The sequence below is a fragment of the Vulpes lagopus genome, chromosome 6 (assembly GCF_018345385.1).
Source record: "Vulpes lagopus strain Blue_001 chromosome 6, ASM1834538v1, whole genome shotgun sequence".
NCBI classification, from domain to species: Eukaryota; Metazoa; Chordata; class Mammalia; order Carnivora; family Canidae; genus Vulpes; species Vulpes lagopus.
Genome location: NC_054829.1, coordinates 28,567,270 through 28,574,517, shown reverse-complemented (window position 1 = coordinate 28,574,517; position 7,248 = coordinate 28,567,270).

The following is a 7,248-nucleotide window of genomic DNA, read 5'->3' as shown; positions in this document are numbered from 1 at the left end:
TAACACCTTGGAAAAGGCAAGACTAAAAAGATTGATGGTTGCCAAGTGCTCAAGAAAAGGGAGGGGGAGATGGAAAGGGGACCAAAAGGGATTTCTAGGGCAGTGAAACTATTCTGTATGATATGATCATGGTGGATATATGACAGTAGGCATTTGTCAAAAACCCATAGAACTGTACAACATTTTAAAAAAGAATTCTATATATTAAATGAACTCCATATAAACTATGGACTTTAGTTAATAAAAATATATTAAAGTCTGACGAATCTCGGTAAGTAATGTGTTTTTCTAAATTTGATACAAATCAACATTGGATGGGCCAAACACACATATCTCAGCAATAGTTACCTCTTTGAGATACTGGGCTTTCCCCTCCTCAGTCACCAACATTATCAAAGTGAGTAGCAAACAAAACGGTGTTGAAATGTGGTGGGTGGTCAGGTAGATATGCTCATCTTCTAATGATTTACTGTTAGACACCAAGCAGTGCTTACAAATTCATGTCCTAGGAAGATCATAAACTATGACATGTCATCAACCTTATAGGCCACTCATAGTGGTCAAAACCATGGATGAGAATAGCCTGTTATGTTAGTACTCCAAATTAAATGCATGTTTGAAGATGTGCCAGCAGTGAGAGATGGAAGAGGAACTCTTGATGGGACCAAGCTGTGAGTCGGTTAGAAAAATGAAGATAGATTTGCCTGGCCAAAACAAACAAACCAATAAAACCTTCAGAGTTTTAAAATAGAATAAGGGGCAATTTTTGAGATGGCAATCATTCTATCTCCAGGTAAGGTCCAAATAAGTTCACTGCAAATAAACTGAAATCGTCTCATTTTCTATGCCCAGGAGATGTCTTGTCCATGGATCTGCATTGGATTGTGCTCTAGGAGCTTGAGAGAGACAAAATGGTCAATGACATTTGCAGTTGAGTAAGAGAAGACAAAAACACAAATAACCAGATTTGTTAAAAGTCACAGAAGAGGATTCTCTGCAAAGAGGGAGAATAGAGAATACGTAAATGGAAACCTTTGGAAGAGGGGCATTTTGGAAGGGCTTTGAAGGATTGGTAGAATTTTTATAGAAGGAGATCAGACAAGGTGACAATCTAGGTCAAGAGAGCATTGTGAGCAATGATCCAGATGAACAAGGACAAATGTTAAGTGATGCAATTTGGCTGGAGTGGGGCATAAACAGAGTGATAATGGAAAGTGTGGCTGAAGGGCATGATTTGAACATTATGTGGAGAATTCTGAATGTCAGACTAAAGCATTTGCACGTAATTCAGTAGGCATTTATCAAGCATTAAGCATTAGACAAAACTCTAAAATTGTCCTTTTCTCTGTCCTTGGGCCTGATGCTGATGGAAAATTTGCTTTCTTCCCATATGTATCTACCTTTCTTCTCTTGTTCTCCCTTCATGCCACCCCTCATCTCTACTTTCTAACTCTATTCCTGATGACTTTCAGATCTTCTTGCCTACTCCTCTCCCTTTAGCAGAGAGCAATGGCTATGGCCTAAACTAAGTCCTTTCCATTAAAAATCCTATTTTTTTAAGGATTTTTTCCTGGGCTATTTCTAGCCTAACCTAACAGCAGCCACTAAATAAATAGCTCCCTGATGTCTGTTTTTTTTTTTTTTAATATAAATTTCTCAAGTCACCAGGTTAATAGCTCCATCAAGAGATGACAAATCTTTTGCTATGTGGTTATGAGACGACAGATAATGTTGGTGGGCCCCAAAGTAGAGGAGTTTCCATAATTTGCTGGAGGGTGATAGTTAATGCAAATCTAAAAATAAAGCACAGTTAGCCACCCTCAGGTACTGCTCTCACCAAAAGCAAACATTCTTTTAGTAGACATATCATTATCCCCATCTTATTCATTCTGCAAGCATTTATTGAGCATCTACTCTGTAGCAATTACTGTGTAGGTTTAAGAGGTAGAATTATAAAATACAATGTTTCTATGTAGCTCACATCCTGAAGGGAAAAAAAGAACATAGCTAGTGTGAGAAGTAATACAGAACTGTGATTTCCAAATTTAGTGTGTCCACCAAATCACCCAGGGGTTTTACTAAAAGTACATTTTCATTCTGTTGGTCTGGGGTTGGGCTAGTCCGCATTTCTAACCTGAGGCACTCCAGTGATGCCTATTCAATTGATCCTGAACCACATTTGGAGAAGCAAAAATCTAGAGACATTCACAGAGACATTGGAGCATAGCCACTAATAAGTTTTCTTTTTAATGTGAACTCTCCCAAATAAAAAGAATTATTTCAGAAAAAAGAAGAAAGGAAACCACAAAGAAGGTTTGGGGAAACAGAAACAGTGGTAAACCTTAAAAAAAAATGATAAAAATCAGTTAGCAGTTATTGACTATAAAAATAGTGAACAATTTTATGACTTTAAAAAAGGATTAAAACTAAAAATCTAAGCAACAAAAAAGAAGATGGAGAGGATATATGTAAAGAATAAAGTAAGTTAAGGTTCTGACTGAATTTGGAAGAATACAAATACAAGTGTTTAGCTTGCTGGAAAAAATCATACTTAAATATGAAGGTTAAAAGGAGTTTAAAATGTACTACTTGTTAGAACAACTCAACACCATTTAAAGGAAGACTTCATAATCAGATTTCTCACAGATATTATCCTCCATGTCTAGCATACAATAAAAATTATGATACATATGAAGAAACAGGAAAATGTCACCCATAGTCAAGAGAAAAGGCAAGCAACAAATATCATCAATGAACCAGATGTTCCAATTAGTAGACAAGTCTTCAAAGCAGCTATTATAAATATGTTCAAGGGCTTAAAAGATAATATGATCATAATGAATGAAAAATGGGGAGTCTCAGCAGAGAAATGGAAACCATAAAAATGAACTGAATGGAAATTTTAAAAAGGCAAAGTACAATATCTGATCTTAAGAAAATTTACCAGCATGACTTACCAGCAAACAAGTTTGCATAAGAAAGGATCAGGAAATTTGAAAACTGATAAAAAATAATTATCCAATTAGAGAAAAAGATTTTGTTAAAAAATATTATATGTAGAATAATATTAAACAGTTTATCATAAATGTAATTGGGTCCCAGAGTAAAGGAGAAAGAGAATGCTGAGGGAAATAATAGAAAGCATATCTGAAGAAATAATAGTCAAAAAACCCCAAATCTGATGAAAATATAAAATTTTTAAAGATTTTGTTTATTCATGAAAGACACAGAGAGAGAAAGTTAGAGACATAGACAGAGGGAGAAGCAGGCTCCAGGCAGGGAGCCTGATGTGGGACTTGATCCTGAGATCACGCCTTGAGCCAGGGGTAGGTGCTCAACTGCTGAGCCACCCAGGCGTCCCGAAAAATGTAAATTTTAAAATCCTCAGCAAATCCTAAGCTGGGTAACAAAAAAGGAAACCACATATAGGTCCATTAAATCAGTGTTAATGAAACCCAATGAATAAAAAAAGATCCATGAAAGCAGGTACAGAAAAGAAGGCACATTATATACAAGGAAACAATGATATTATTTTTTTTTAAGATTTTATTTATTTATTCATGAGAGATAGAGAGGCAGAGACACAGCCAGAGGGAGAAGCAGGCTCCATGTAGGGAGCCCAACATAGGACTTGATTCCAGGACTCCAGGATCACACCCTGGGCCAAAAGCCAACGCTCAACCACTGAGCCACCCAGGCATCCCAGAAACAATATTAATGATGTCAGTCTTCTCATCAAAAATAATGAAATCAAGAGACAATGGAGCAATGTTTTAAGGGCTAAAAGCAAAAAACTGTCAACTCCAAATTTTATATCTAACAAAATATTCAAAAATTGAGGTGAGTTCAAACACAGATTTTTTTTTTAATGAGAAAATTGTCAACAGTAGACATGCAGTACAAGAAAAATATTTCTTTAGGTTGGAAGAAAATAACACAGGCTGGAAACTCAAATCTATAGGAAGGAATGAACATCCGAAATGATTAATACAAGGTACATATAAAAGACCAATGTCAGTGCAAGTCTTCAGAGAGACAGATGACAAGATGGAACTAGACATACATAAGGTTTATTGGAGGAAACGCCTGTGAAAGTTCAAGGGAAGTGAAAGGAGGAGTCAGGAGTGCTTCAGACAATGATGTAGATCTGACAACTGAGCAAGAGAAGAGGGGGTAGGATGGGGGTTGTGTGGGAGAAGTCTTTCTCTTTAAGGTTTTATTTATTTATTTTATTTTAGAGAGAGCGCATGAGCACAACTGCAAGCTGGGGAAGGGGCTGAAGGAGGGGGAGAGAGAATCTCAAGCAGACTCAGCACTGAGTGTAGAGCCAGATTCCGGGCTCCGTCTCATGACCCTGAGATCATGACCTAAACCAAAACCAGGAGTAAGTGGCTTAATGGATGGAGCCCCCTAGGCACCCTAAGGAGTCTTTACTGATGTGCAGCTCTGAGAAAATTTTGACCAGGCCAATTGGAATTTCTAGAACAGTCGGCCCATGAGGGAAGTCCCGGGCTAGGAAAGAAGGCCTGGCTTTACTACCTCTGCTGTGCTCATTGGCCGGCAGGAAGCAGTCTGGGGCTAGTGGTCTCAGTGTGAGTGCTGCTACGGACCTTCCAGGGTAGCCCCCAGGAGCTATCCATCAACTACTCTCCTCCCAGCAGGTTTCTCTAAGAGAGTTCCAAGCACCACACCTTTAGGAATGCCAACAGACTGTGTATCTATCTCTGTGTTCTTCTCTTCTTAAAAAGTCATGTGACTCTTTAAGGAAGGAATGAAAACACTGTAATGTGGGGTTTATCATGTAAGTAGATGAAATGTAAATGACAACAATAACATAAAGAGTGAGAGAGTAAATGGAGCTATATTGTTGCAGAATTATTATATTTTATGCGAAGCTGTACAATATTAACTCTAAATAGGTTGTGGTAAGTTAAAGATGTAAATTTGTAGTAGAGCAACCACAAAGAAAGATTGCCTGTCTGCCTGTGTATTTGCTCCATGTAGTAGAGCAAATACAAAGAAGTATAGCTACAAATCCAATAAAGGAGTTAAACTGAAACGGCAAAAAAAGAAAAAAAAATTAAAATCAATTAACCCAAAGATAAGAAATGAAGACCCTAAAAAAAAAAAATGAAGACCCTGAGGAACAAAAAATAGATGGACATGGATGCTCAGTCGACTAAATGACCAACTCTTGGTTTTCGGCTCAGGTCGTGATCTCAGGGTTGTGAGATCAAGCCCCACATGGGCTTGTCCCTCTCCCTCCCCCTCCCCCTCCTCACTGCCCCCTCACACACACTCTCTCTATATATAAAATAAATAAAAAAGTAGATGGATAAATAAAAAAATAACAAGTAACACACCTAAATCTAATCATATTTATAATTACGTTCAGAGTTAATAGACTAAACAATCCAACTAAAAGGCAGAGATGGTCAGACTGAATAAAAAAAATAATAAGACCCACATATTATCTGTCTTCAAGAGACACACCTTAAATGTAAAGACTCAGATATATTGAAAGTAACAAGAAGGACAAAGATATATCTCACAGACAGCAAGCATAAGGAAATTGGAATGGTTAAACTACTATCAAACAAACAGATTTCAAGACAAAGAGTACCACCAGAAATAAACAGGTATGTTATAATGATAATAAATTTCAATTCATAAGACATAACAAACGTAAATAATTCTCAGAAAATTAAACATGAACTTACCTATGACCAGCAATCTCATTTGTGGGTCATTAACCATGAGAATGAAAATGTATGTCTACAAAAAGACTTGTACAAGAATGTATATAGTAATTTTATTCACAATAACTTAAATTTGGAAACAAATCGAATATTCATCAACTGAGGAGAAAAAAATTTGTACATTGATACAATGGAATACTACTCAGCAAAACATGGAAAATAAAAAACTGCTGCTGTACACAACAACATGGATAAATTTCACATTATGCTAAGCAAAGAAGCCAGAAACCAGGGAGCATATACTATGTGAGTCCTTTTACGCGGAGTTTTAGAACAGGCAAGACTTACTCCTAGAGTGGTGGAAATATTCATTATCTTGGTAGAAATTCAGGTTACATGGGTACAAGTTTATTAAAACTCATAAATTGTATACCAAGGGGAAAAAAAGATTGTAAACAAATACAGTTATAAAGATGTATAAAACATGATGTTTGTTCTCAAAACAAGAGTTTCTTTGAAAAAGTAATGGAAAAACAATAGAACACATGGTGACTTCAAAAGGAATAAAATCTACCAAGCACTGCAGAACCTCTGTGTTTCTTCCCACTTGGAGTTGGCATCCAATGATTTAGAGGCATTGAATGGTAGCATCTGAATACATGTGTGTGCATTTTTAGTTGGTTTTGGTGGATGGTGTAAGATCAGGGTCTGATTTATTTCTTTTGTATATGGATATCCATTTGTTGAAGAAACCATCCTTTCCTTAGCATGTATTCTTGGCACCCTTGTCAAAGGTCAGTTGACCATGTAGATTTATTTCCTGGTTCCTATTCTGTCCCATTGGTTTATATGTCTGCCTTTATGCCAGTATCATACTGTTCTGATCAACTATAGCTTTGTAAAATATTTTGAAATCAGGGAATGTAATGCCCTAGTTTTTTTCTTCTTTCTCAAGATTGATTTGGCTACTTGGAATCCATATGAATTTTAGAACGATATTTTCTATTTCTGTAAAATATGTCATTGGAATTTTGATAGGGATTGCATTGAGTCTGACATTGCTTTGGGTAGTGTGGATATTTTAGCAATATTAAATCTTCCAATTCATAAACGTGAGATATCTTTCCATTTGTTTGTGTCTTCATACATTTGTTTCAGCAATGTTTTCTCATTTTCTATGTACAAGTCTTTCACTTCTTTAGTTAAGTTTACTCCCAAGTATTTGATTCTTTCTGGTGCTATTGTAAATGAGACTGTTTTCCTAATCTCCTTCTCAGTTCATTGTTGGCGTAAAATCGAGGTAAACATAGCTTATAAGAAACATGCCTAAAAAAACAACCTCCTCCTTTAAAAATTCTTGAAATAGAGAAGTGAAAACAGATTACCATGCAAATACTTATCAGAAGAAAGCCTATATACCTACATTAATAGCAGACAAAATAGAATTTAAGGAAAAAGTGTTTAATAAGCTTTAAGAACAATATTACATAAAGAAAGAAAAGAAATAGAATAATAGAAATATAAATAGTAGAGAAATAGTTAATAATTA